This window comes from Scyliorhinus torazame, chromosome 27 (assembly GCF_047496885.1).
Source record: "Scyliorhinus torazame isolate Kashiwa2021f chromosome 27, sScyTor2.1, whole genome shotgun sequence".
Taxonomy (NCBI): domain Eukaryota; kingdom Metazoa; phylum Chordata; class Chondrichthyes; order Carcharhiniformes; family Scyliorhinidae; genus Scyliorhinus; species Scyliorhinus torazame.
The window spans coordinates 19,596,244-19,607,864 of NC_092733.1; the positions used below are offsets into that span (position 1 = coordinate 19,596,244).

At 51.1% G+C, this 11,621-nt stretch overlaps 1 long non-coding RNA gene across 3 annotated transcripts in view; it reads right to left on the reverse strand.

Annotated features, from left to right (window-relative positions):
- LOC140403279 (uncharacterized) overlaps positions 1 to 11,591 on the reverse strand; it is a 77,238-nt gene extending 65,647 nt beyond the window's left edge. For 2 of the 3 annotated variants that reach the window (XR_011938276.1, XR_011938273.1), the window contains exon 1: positions 11,556 to 11,591. This is a non-coding gene — a long non-coding RNA (uncharacterized lncRNA). Of the gene's footprint in view, positions 1 to 415; positions 510 to 11,555 lie in introns of those variants that run through there. The other variant, XR_011938275.1, reaches the window with a different exon arrangement.
- Positions 11,592 to 11,621: the final 30 nt, after the last annotated feature.

Consider the following 11,621-nt stretch of genomic DNA (forward strand, 5'->3'; position numbering starts at 1 on the left):
AATTGGAAAAAAAAATAATTGGGACCTCTAAATTTATTTAAAGAAAAGAATGCTCCTGATTGGTTACCATTGTACAGAGAAGCAATGCACAGGGATTTGGAATAAAATCTAATAAGAGTCACGTAATCACAAGGAGAAACCTTTGCCCCATATTATGAGTGAAACCAAACAGCTCATAAACCATGGTTCATCCCGAAGTGATTACATAGGATCATGCAAGCCATCATTAGATTGATATGGGGGAGTGGGGGCAGTGACGTAGTGGTATTGTCACTGGACTAGGAATCCAGAGACCCGGGGAAGATGGTGGAATTTTAATTCAATACAAAATCTGAAATTAAGTGTCTAACGACAACCATGAAACCATTGTCGAGTGTTGTAAAAACCCATGTGGTTCATTAATGTCCATCCTTACCTGGTCTGGCCTCCATGTGACTCCTGGCCCACAGCAATGTGACGCTTAAATGGCCTCAGGGATGGGCAACAAATGCTGGCCCGGCCAGCGACACCCGCATCCCACAAATAAAGAGAAAATAGTTTTAGTAAAATCAATTTCATCCAATCATAGAATTTACAGTGCAGAAGGAGGCCAATCGGCCCATCGAGTCTGCACCGGCTCTTGGAAAGAGCATCCCATCCAAGCTCACACCTCCACCCCATCGCGGTAACCCAGTAACCCCACCTATGCCTTTTTGGACACTATGGGCAATTTTTCATGGCCAATCCACCTAACCCGCACATCTTTGGACTGTGGGAGGAATCCGGAGCCCCCGGAGGAAACCCACGCAGACACTGGGAGAACGTACAGACACCGCGCAGACAGTGACGCAGGCCGGGAATTGAACCTGGGACCCCGGAGCTGTGAAGCAACTGTGCTAACCACTGTGCTACCCTATGCCACCGTGCCGCCCTATTTCTATCAACAGTGTTTAATAGAACACTGTAGCTTAGAATTGAGCTCCTACTCACCTCTGCTGTACAATAGTAACTAATCTCTATGCATTTTGTTTCTCATGAACACTCAAATCTCCTCCACTTCATTCAAAAAGCTCAATTGGCTTAATTACCAGTTATTCGACATACTCACGGTCCACTTTCTTTTTGCAACTTAATAAAGACCCCACCTTCCAAAATTTCAGAAACATCACGTAACTATTGTACAAAACACTCATATTAGACGCATCTGTGTAGAGCTGGGGAGGCAGTGAAGAGCTAAGACTCTCTATCCCAGTACTCTCAAGGATTACTGTCACACCGAATCCCTGATGTATGGTGCTTGTTCTTGCCGAGTGCACTCACATTCATCACCCTTGCATCTCTCCACTATTTCCATTGCTTCTTCCTCTCCTGAGTGTATCTTTGTTTCTGATTCACCCGCTTTCTCTGCTATTTTCTGAATGAGGTGACGGAGGGAGGGGGGGGGGCGCGCGATTCTACGGCCGCGAGAGCACCACGCGGCCGGAGAATGCCAGGAGAGGCCTGCAGAGAGCCTCCCGACAGGCTCCGCATCTCGCAAAGTTCACCAGAGTCCCATGTCGGGGAAAATGTTTGCAACGCTCCAGTCCCCAGCTGCCGACGACATAGAGGTTCGCATCCTGCACCAAAGGGAGGACACAAAATGGGTCAAAATGGTCCATTTGCATCCTGTTAGTGTGCTGGACACCAGATTATCCATGTCTCCATGATGCTGCATCTCAGATGTGGGCATGGGTTGGTGCAAGTATTTGCCAGCGTGGCCCTGGCGTGGTGGAACTTGCGGTGGGCCAAGGGGGTAAGTATTTAAGGTAGGTGCCCCCAAAGACCATTGGTGGACCCTCCCCCTCCCCAACAATGCTAATCCTGCCCACCCCAGCTCCCCATCAGAGACCCCCACCAGATCACCCCATCAGAGACTCCCCCATATCAGATCCCCCCATATCAGAGACTACCCATAACAGAGACCCTCCATATCAAATATTCCCCATATCAGATCCCCCCCATATCAGAGACCGCCCATAACAGAGACTCCCATATCAAATACCCCCCACATCAGATATCCCCCATATCAGAAAACCCCTATATCAACGACCTCCATATCAAAGAACCCCCATATCAGAGACTTCCCATATCAGATACCCCATATCAGAGAACCCCTCCATAACAGAGAACCCTCCATAACACACATCCCCTCCCCTTGCCAGGAACTTAAAGAGTAGTCCAGGCAGAAACAGTGAAAAGAATCACTGCTTTTTCACTGACCTGTCCCTTACACACTGCCTCAGATAGATGTCTAAAAACAGCAGCTGTGACTTTATTGAAAGCCAAAAACATGATGCAAAAAGCTTTAAACCACCTCAGAACTTTTGCTCTGCAAGGTTTCTATTCACTTCAAGGAGAAATAGCTTTTAGTAACATGTAAATTACATCGTCCAGAGAGCCAGATGTCTGGATTGTTTTTCATTTCCCTTCGTGCTTGAATGCACCTCAAGTTGCCTGTTTTGAACCTAACCTAAACATCCAGGAGTTAAGTGCTTTCACTTCCTCTTTTACTCAGCAGAAAGCACTTAGCTGCTCTTGATATGGTCAGGACCCGTCAAACATTGCGGTTAGGTTCACAGCATGCTACTTGACCTGGAATCCCTTGCAATCCCTGCCAAGCATTAATTTGCATGGCTGGGGAGAGTGAATCGCTTCTGGGCACCGCTCCTAGCGCCAGCGCAAACCAGAAGCAATTCAGCTCTGGCGGGTGACCAGACTCCCAAATGGAGAATCCAGCCTGTAGTAGCTTTTAAGTAGGTGAAATGGGGACAGATTGGGACAAAAACAAAAACAAAAGACCTACGATTAAGACCAACATGTTGCATGGGGCAGCACGATAGAACAAGTGGATAACACTGTGGCTTCACAGCGCCAAGGTCCCAGGTTCGATTCCCCACTGGGTCACTGTCTGTGAGGAGTCTGCACGTTCTCCCCGTGTCTGCGTGAGTTTCCTCCGGGTGCTCAGGTTTCCTCCCACGGTCCAAAGATGTGCAGGTTAGGTGGATTGGCCATGATAAATTGCCCTTAGTGCCCAAAAAAGGTTAGGATGGGTTATTGGGTTACGGGGATAGGGTGGAAATGGGGCTTAAGTGGGTCGGTGCTGACTCGATGGTCGGAATGGCCTCCTTCTGCACTGTATGTTTTGTGTTCTATGTTCTATATGCACAGAAAAGCAACAAAGTGGGGAGGGGATAAAAATTACAGTCTGGAATTGTTGAACTCAATGTTGAGAACACAAAGTTGTGAATGGACTCAATGAAAGATGAGATGCAGTTCCTCGTTCTTGCATTGAGGTTCACTGGAATCATAGAATTTACAGTGCAGGAGGCCATTTGGCCCATCGAGTCTGCACAGGCCCTTGGAAAGAGCACCCAACCTAAGCCCACGCATCCAACCTATCCCCGTAACCCAGTAACCCCACCTAATCTTTTTGGACATTCAGGGCAATTTATCATGGCCAATCCACCTAACCTGCACATCTTTGGACTGTGGCAGCAAACCGGAGCAAACCGACGCAGACACAGGGAGAACGTGCAGACTCTGCACAGACAGTGACCCAAGCCGGGAATCGAACCTGGGACCCTGGAGCTGTGAAACAACTGTGTTAACCATGATGCTACCGTGCTGCCCCAAACACGGCAGTACGCCAAGGACAGAGATGTCAGGGAGAGAGCAAAGTGGAGAATTAAACTGGCAGCCCGCTGGGAGCGCGGGGTAATGCATATGGACTGATAGAACTAACATGAAAACCATTAGGTGTCTTTGAAATGGATAATTCAGCGTTTGATGGCTGTAGCTTCTTTCATTAGCACAGAAGCTTTTATGCAAATTAGTATTGCATATTGCATTGTAGATGAAGGACTCGAAGCGCAGAGGTATTAGAGAATGGAAAGCACATCAGCAGTAACAGAACATTCTGTGCTGAGAAAATTGGGGAATGTTATTTAAATTAGCATGACATTAGACAAAAGGCACCAACTAACCACAGGTTGCCTCTAATGCTTTTTTTCTGCAGGGGAAACAATTCTCTGTGAAGGTTTCTTTTTTAAAAAAATTTAGAGTACCAAATTAACTTTTTCCAAATAAAGGGCAATTTAGCGTGGCCAATCCACCTACACTGCACATCATTGGGTTGTGGGGGCAAAACCCACGCAGACACTGGGAGAATGTGCAAACTCCACACGGACAGTGACCCAGAGCCGAGATCGAACCTGGGACCTCAGCGCCATGAGGCAGCAGGGCTAACCACTGCGCCACCGTGCTGCCCTATTCTCTGTAAAGGTGTCCGCACAGTGCAAAATAAGCATTAACATCCCTAGGTTACCTGTTATTATCATCAACAGCCTGCTTCGCCATTGTTAAGAACCTTTCCTCATTCAACATTGCCAATGACATCCATTACTCATGTTTTTGTTTGTCGATGTGTCTGGAATGTTGAAGGGATAAACAAGAGGGTTTCATTTTATTCCTCCTGTTTACGGCACTGGTCCAATCAGAGAGGGCATTCACATTTACCAACCGCAGGTATTCAGCTTCCAGTGCAAAGAGCTGTCCACGACCAAGGGCTGGCACATTCCACGGAAGCATTAAAGCTTGCAGCAGCAAAGGCCACAGTCTAGGACCCTCTTGCCTTAGTATACGGAGGGGGCTGGAACCCATGTCAAATCCCTTGGGTATGTTAAAGCACGGTAGCATTGTGGATAGCACAAATGCTTCACAGCTCCAGGGTCCCAGGTTCGATTCCGGCTTGGGTCACTGTCTGTGCGGAGTCTGCACATCCTCCCCGTGTGTGCGTGGGTTTCCTCCGGGTGCTCCGGTTTCCTCCCACAGTCCAAAGATGTGCAGGTTAGGTGGATTGGCCATGCTAAATTGCCCATAGTGTCCAAAATTGCCCTTAGTGTTGGGTGGGGTTACTGGGTTATGGGGATAGGGTGGAGGTGTGGACCTTGGGTAGGGTGCTCTCTCCAAGAGCCGGTGCAGACTCGATGGGCCGAATGGCCTCCTTCTGCACTGTAAATTCTATGTGCCAGAGAATGCTTGACGTGAAATCCGAACCTTTGTTCTTGCCTCCAATGTCTCACCCAGCAACATCTTAATCACTCAGGGCGCGATTTAATGGCGTGTTGCACTTAGCGAGAGGGCGACAAGGCCGTGAAATCACGGGAGAGATCAGAATCGAGAACCGCGCCGGGCGCCGATCCGTTTGCGACAGAACTGGCCCATTCCTGTTGTCAAAAATCAGGATCTCGCCTGAGAATGGCGAGAAGGCAATGATCACCACCCAATCCCCATACAATTATCGGGAGCGATCCTCTATCTAATGGCCTCCCATGATCTAACCACCTCCCCAGCAAGTGGTCATGCGGGCCCCGATTAGCACTCCCTTTTAAAAAGGCGAAGCTGGTGGAGGGGCTGCTGTGAGAACTCGAGGAGGTGAGTAGGCATCTTCGCTCACAGGCAAAGAGCCCGGGGGCTCAGCGTCGGTCGGGGTGGGCTGGCATCGGGAGGGGGGGTTGCGACCGGGAAGGCCTCCGGCCATGTGGCTGAAGACTGTCACTAATAGGGAGTTAACACTCATAGTTAAGTGAGCTCTTCACACATCCCAAATGGATTCCCATGGGTAGACGTGCCACGTGGCATCCCAATCTGACCGTGCTGCCTGGACACAGCGCCTGATCACTGTGGGAGGCAACACCTAGGATGCAGCGACCGACCTCCGAACACCCAGGGGTTGGGCCCTGGCACCGGGCACATCTCCGTGGCCAGAAGGTAGGTGTGTGCATCGGGGAGGGGACCAGCGGCCAGTCCAGGTAACATAACATGCGGGTGTCTGGGGTACAGGGTCTGGGGTCCGATGAGCAGGAGCCCCACTTCAGCCGTGAGTGCGTGGGCAGAGTCTGTTGGGGGGGAAGGGGGGAACAATGGGAGAATGAGGGTCCTGGGGTGGGGGACACTGCTGATTGTCAGACTCATGCCCTCTACCTATTCCTTGCAGATATTACAAGGTCTGGACGATACCTTGGACCCCGGGGAAGCTGCCCTCATCATTCTGCAGACAGGCCAGGTGGGTAGACACCGGGCCGGTGTGCTGACTGCGAGACACACCGTTGACAGGGGTTGGAGCTCAAGGGAGCTGGTGGCCGTCACTGCCATTCCATATGGCAACTCCGGGTTGACATCCAACACCCCATCCTCCCTGTTGGTGCCCATAGGGCCCTGGGGTGCACCTCAGAACAGAGGGGTAGCTGGATCGAGCCCCAACTGCCCCTGCATCATCTGGCACAGCCAGCCCAAGCGGCTCCTCAATGTGGTGTCGACGTCCTAGGCGATGTTCCTCAGTGACTGGGACAGGTCCACCACCGACCGGGACATGCTCCGCAGCGCCTCGGTTATGTTCACCTGAGTCTGGGATATGCTCCGCAGCATCTCATGAAGCTCCACCTGATACTGGGTAACATCCCCCAGTGACTGGGACATAATGTCGCGGCGTCGGCCATGGACATCACCAACTGAGCCACGCCTTGGGACACCTCCACTCATGCTGCTGATGTCATGACCAGGCTTTCCACTACGGTCGCCACCCTGGCAGGGTTGGCCTCGGTGCCGCGCATTGCCGTCGCCATCACCTGCGCCCGCAACCTCTGGGACTCCTCCAATCGGCTATGGACCCACTGGAGGGTCACTCCATCCCCTTCTGAATCTCAAGGCCGCACCCCATCGTCTGCATCAGCTCCGGGTAAACCTATTCCAGAGGCTCAGCATCTGATTGGGACCCAGTTGGGTCTTGGAACCCAGCAGACCTCCGACTGCTGTCTCGCCTGGACGTTCCTGCCTCCACCTGATGTGCATCAGCAGGTATGTGGTGCTCACCAGAATGTGCCCCAGAAGCCTGTTCACTATTTTCAACCACCGCACCGAGGTTATCATTTGGTTGAAATGTTAGATCGCGGCCCCATCTGCCTGCTCAGAGAGATGGACAAGATCCCACACACTATTTCGAAGAAGAGCTATCCCCAGTGTCCTGGCCAATATTGATCCCTCAATCAACATTACAAAATAGATTACCTGGTCGTTATATCATTGTAGTTTATGGGAGTCCTCCCTCCCCAGCTTCCTCCCACCCACTTTATTCTTTGCGTCCTTCCTCCCATTATTCTTCCCTTCCTTCTTTCCTTCCTCTCACTCTCCCTCCCTCCCTTTCTTCCTCCCTTATCCTTCCTTTCTTCCACCCTCCCTTTCATCATTATTCCCTTTATTCTTCCTTTCCTTCCACTTCCTCACTCCCTCCTTCCTGACTCCCTCCCTTCCTTCTTTCCTTGCTCTCACTCTCTCCCTGTCTTCCTCCCTTACCCTTTCTTGCTTCCACCCTTCTGTTCATCATCAATCCTTTTATTCTTCCTTTCCTTCCCTCTTCCTCCCTCCGTCCTTCCTGACTCCTCCCTTCGCCCCTCCCATTCTTTCCTTCCTGCCTCCCTTTCCTTCATTCTTTTCCTCCCATTCTCCCTCTTCCTACCTCCCTCAGTCGATCCTTCCTCCCTCACTTCCTTCCTATCTTTCTCCCTCACTTCCCTCCCTCCATTTCCTCCCATCCTCCCTCCCTCCCTTCCTTCTTTCCCTCCCTGTTTTCTCCCTACTCATAAACCTTTAAACATAATCAACCTTGCCTGTTGAAAATGTCTTCAACAGCCCATTTATAATATAGCTCTTCCTTCAGGGGAACATAAAGTAAGTTGGGATATCTGCATCTGGGGGCGCGGACCAAACAGATTTCATTCTCCTAAACCAGCACTGCCTGCCTTTGGAGCAACTGTCACGTTCAACTCGTATCTCATCAGTACTCCTGATTGTACATTCCTGAAAATCCCTGCAGAATGTTTCAGCTATCATAGGTGTCATAATATACATCTATGTACATAATGGAGTGCAGACAGGCAGTGATTGACACACAGGATGACCAGTAAGCACAAAGAACAGAGCAGCCAATCACCAGACAGGACACAACCACTATAAAGCCAGAGGGCACCAGTTTTCCCGCTCTCTCGGGACCCAGCCTCTGGGACAGTCAGAGTTAGTGAGCTGGCCAGTGCAAACACCATGTGGTAGCTAGTAAGTCTGGTTAGGCTAGTATCAGGTCTCCAGTCAAGTCAGCATAGTGTCAACCCACAGTTGAACATGTATAATAGTTTAGATGTTAAATAAAATTGTGTTGCATCTTATCAAGTGTTGGAGGTCTGTCTCTCGCAACACTGCATCAAGTGCAGTCCACATCGACCCAGTCTACCCAACACATCAATAGGAATGTAACAAGTATGACTTTAGAGGAGGTGCAAGTCAGACCTTCTGGTCTCCGAGACCACCCCGCAGTGAGAACAGTGCGTGTAGTGCAAAAAAAAAACTTTTACTGGTGGTGCTTCTGCAATAATAAGCAAGTACTGATAACTAATTTTGCTTGTACTTAAACCACAGATAAAGGGCAGACATTTTGTGTAGAGCATCCAGCCATCTTGATCATTTTTATGGTGCCTTTTTGCAACCCCAAGATCTAGAGTACACAGCACTGGGAGCAGCGAATGCAATAGGCCAGATTGAAGGAGGTGCATGTGAAGCAAAAAAGTGTTTCGGCCCTGGGATGGAGAGCAGGTAGGAGGTATAGGGGTAAATGTTACTCCTGTGATTGCATGGGAATTTCATAGAATTTACAGTGCTGAAGGAGGCCATTCGGCCCATCGAGTCTGCACCGGCCCTTAGAGAGAGAACCCTACTCAAGGCCAAGCCTCCACCCTATCCCCGTAACCCAGTAACCCCACTTAACCTTTTATTTTGGACACTAAGGGTAATTTAGCATGGCCAATCCACCTAACCTGCACATCTTTGGACTGTGGGAGGAAACCAGAGCACCTGGAGGAAACCCCCACGCAAACACGGGGAGAACGTGCAGACTCCACACAGACAGTGACCCAAGCCGGGAATTGAACCTGGGACCCTGGAGCTGTGAGGCAACTGTGCTAACAACTGTGTTACCGTGCTGCCCAAAGAGGGTGAAGTATTGAGGGTATTGGAGGAGTGGATCAGGGTATCTCAGAGGGAATGGTCCCTGTGAAATGCTGACAGGGGGAGTGAGGAGAAGATGTATTTGGTGGTGCATCATGCTGGAGTTGGCAGAACAGGTGAAGGATGATTCTTTGAATGCGGATGCTGGTGAAAAATGAGGACAAGGGGGGACCCTATCCTGGTGCTGGGAGGGAGGGGAAGAGGTGAGAACAGAGGTACGGGAGATGGGTTGGATATGATTGAAAGCCTCGTCGACCACAGTGGGTGAGAAACCACAATTAAGGAAGAATGAAAACGTGGCAGCAGCACCATTTTGGAAAGTGGCATCATCGGAACAGATGCAACGGATGCAAAGGAACTGGGAGAATGGATGGAGTCCTTACAGGATGTGGGGTGTGAAAAGCTGTAGTCAAGGTAGTCAGTGGGTTTGTAATGGATACTAGTGGACAGATTACCCCAGAAATTGGAATAGAAAGGTCAAGGAAGGGAAGTGTCAGAGATGGACCATGTTAAGGTGATAAGAGGGGTGGAAATTGGAAGTGAAATTAATACATTTTTCCAAGTCCAGACAGGAACATGAAGCAGCACCGAATAACTAGTTGATGTACCGATATAAAACAGTTGTGGGATGGGGCCAGAGTAGGACTGGAATAAGGAATGTTCCACATCCCCATAAAAAGACAGGCAAAACTGGGACCCATATGGGTACCCATAGCCACACCTTTGGTTTGGAGGAAATGGGACATGTTAAAGGCAAAATTGTTCAGTGAGAGGACAAGTTCAGCCAGACGGAGGAGTGTGGTGGTGAATGTTCAGGCCCCTTGGAGACCAGATATCATTGTTATGCTGTACTCCCTCCAATGCCAATATATTCTTCCTAAGGTGTGCAGGACTGGTCAAGTTTGGTTTAACTAGGTCTTTACATAGTTTTTTGTCAAGTTGATTGGGGGATAAATAGATATTCCAATGGAGTACTGAGGTAGTGCAGCATTGTTAGGGATGCTGCCTTTTGGGTGAGATGTAAAACCGAGACGCTGATTGCCACCGAAGGTGGATGTGAAAGATACTGTGGCGCTATTTGAAGTCCCAGTGTCCTGGCCAATACATATTCCTCAACCTCCCTCACAAAAACAGAATACATCTGGTCATTATCCATACAATTGCTTGTCGGAACTTGCTGTGAATATATTGGCTGCCACATTTCCTACATTCCACAGTGACTGCACTTTCAAAGTGGCTGTACAGTGCTTTGGGATGTCCTGAGAGATTATGAAAAGTGCATGCCATTGGATTTCCCATTGAAGCCACCACGCGCCACCGGGCGGGGGTGCACTGCCCACGGGAAAGGAGAATCCCAATGGATGGAGAATTCCACCCAGTATGTTTTCAAGAGGCAGTTGAATATAGCATGTGGGGGTGAAGGAGATCAAAGGATATGGGGGGGGGGGCATCAGGCCATTGAGTTGAATGATTGTCTATGATCATAATGAATGACAAAGCAGGCTCGAAGGGCTGAATGGCCACCTCGTGTTCCTATATCCTACGTTCCTATACCCGTCAACTGGTTTCCCCTTCAGCGGCTCATCCCATTCCCTTTCAAAAATTTTCTTTTGTTAGATTTGATTACTTTCAATTTGTCTTTGGAAAGGGGGCCCCTAACCCCGAGCCTTGTGGTTTCACTGGGTGCGAATCCTCCTGTCCTGTACACCTCCTCACCCAAACACTTTGCCCTCACCTGAGCACTGTGTCCTCACCTGGGCACACCCTCCCCCGGGCACCACTCACCCAGGCACCTCCTCCTTACCCAGGCACACCCTTACCCGGGCACCTCCTACTCACCTGGGTACACCCTCACATAGGCACTCCCTCACCTGGGCACCCCCATATCTGGGCACCTCCTACTTACCTGGGCACACCCTCACTCAGGCACCTCCTCACCAGGGGACCTCCTCCTCACCCGGGGACCTCCTCCTCACCCGGGCACCTCCTCCTCACCCGGGCACCTCCTCCTCACCCGGGCACCTCCTCCTCACCCAGGCACATCCTCCTCACCCGGGCACCTCCTCCTCACCCGGGCACCTCCTCCTCACCCGGGCACCTGCTGCTCACCCGGGCACACCCTCCTCTTTGGGGCACCCCCTCTTCACCGGGGCACCCCCTCCTCACCCGGGCACCTCCTCCTCACCCGGGCACCTCCTCCTCACCCGGGCACCTCCTCCTCACCCGGGCACATCCTCCTCACCCGGGCACATCCTCCTCACCCGGGCACCTCCTCCTCACCCGGGCACATCCTCCTCACCCGGGCACCTCCTCTTCACCGGGGCACCCCCTCCTCACCCGGACACCTCCTCCTCACCCGGGCACATCCTCCTCTTTGGGGCACCCCCTCTTCACCGGGACACCTCCTCCTCACCGGGGCACCCCTCATCAGCCGGGGGCACCCCACCCAGGCACCCCATACCCTCCCTACCCGGGCACACACTCACCCACTGGAGGAGGTGAGGCCGTCTCCATGGTCACCGGCCGCCAGAGCCGAGCCAATCAGCGGCCGC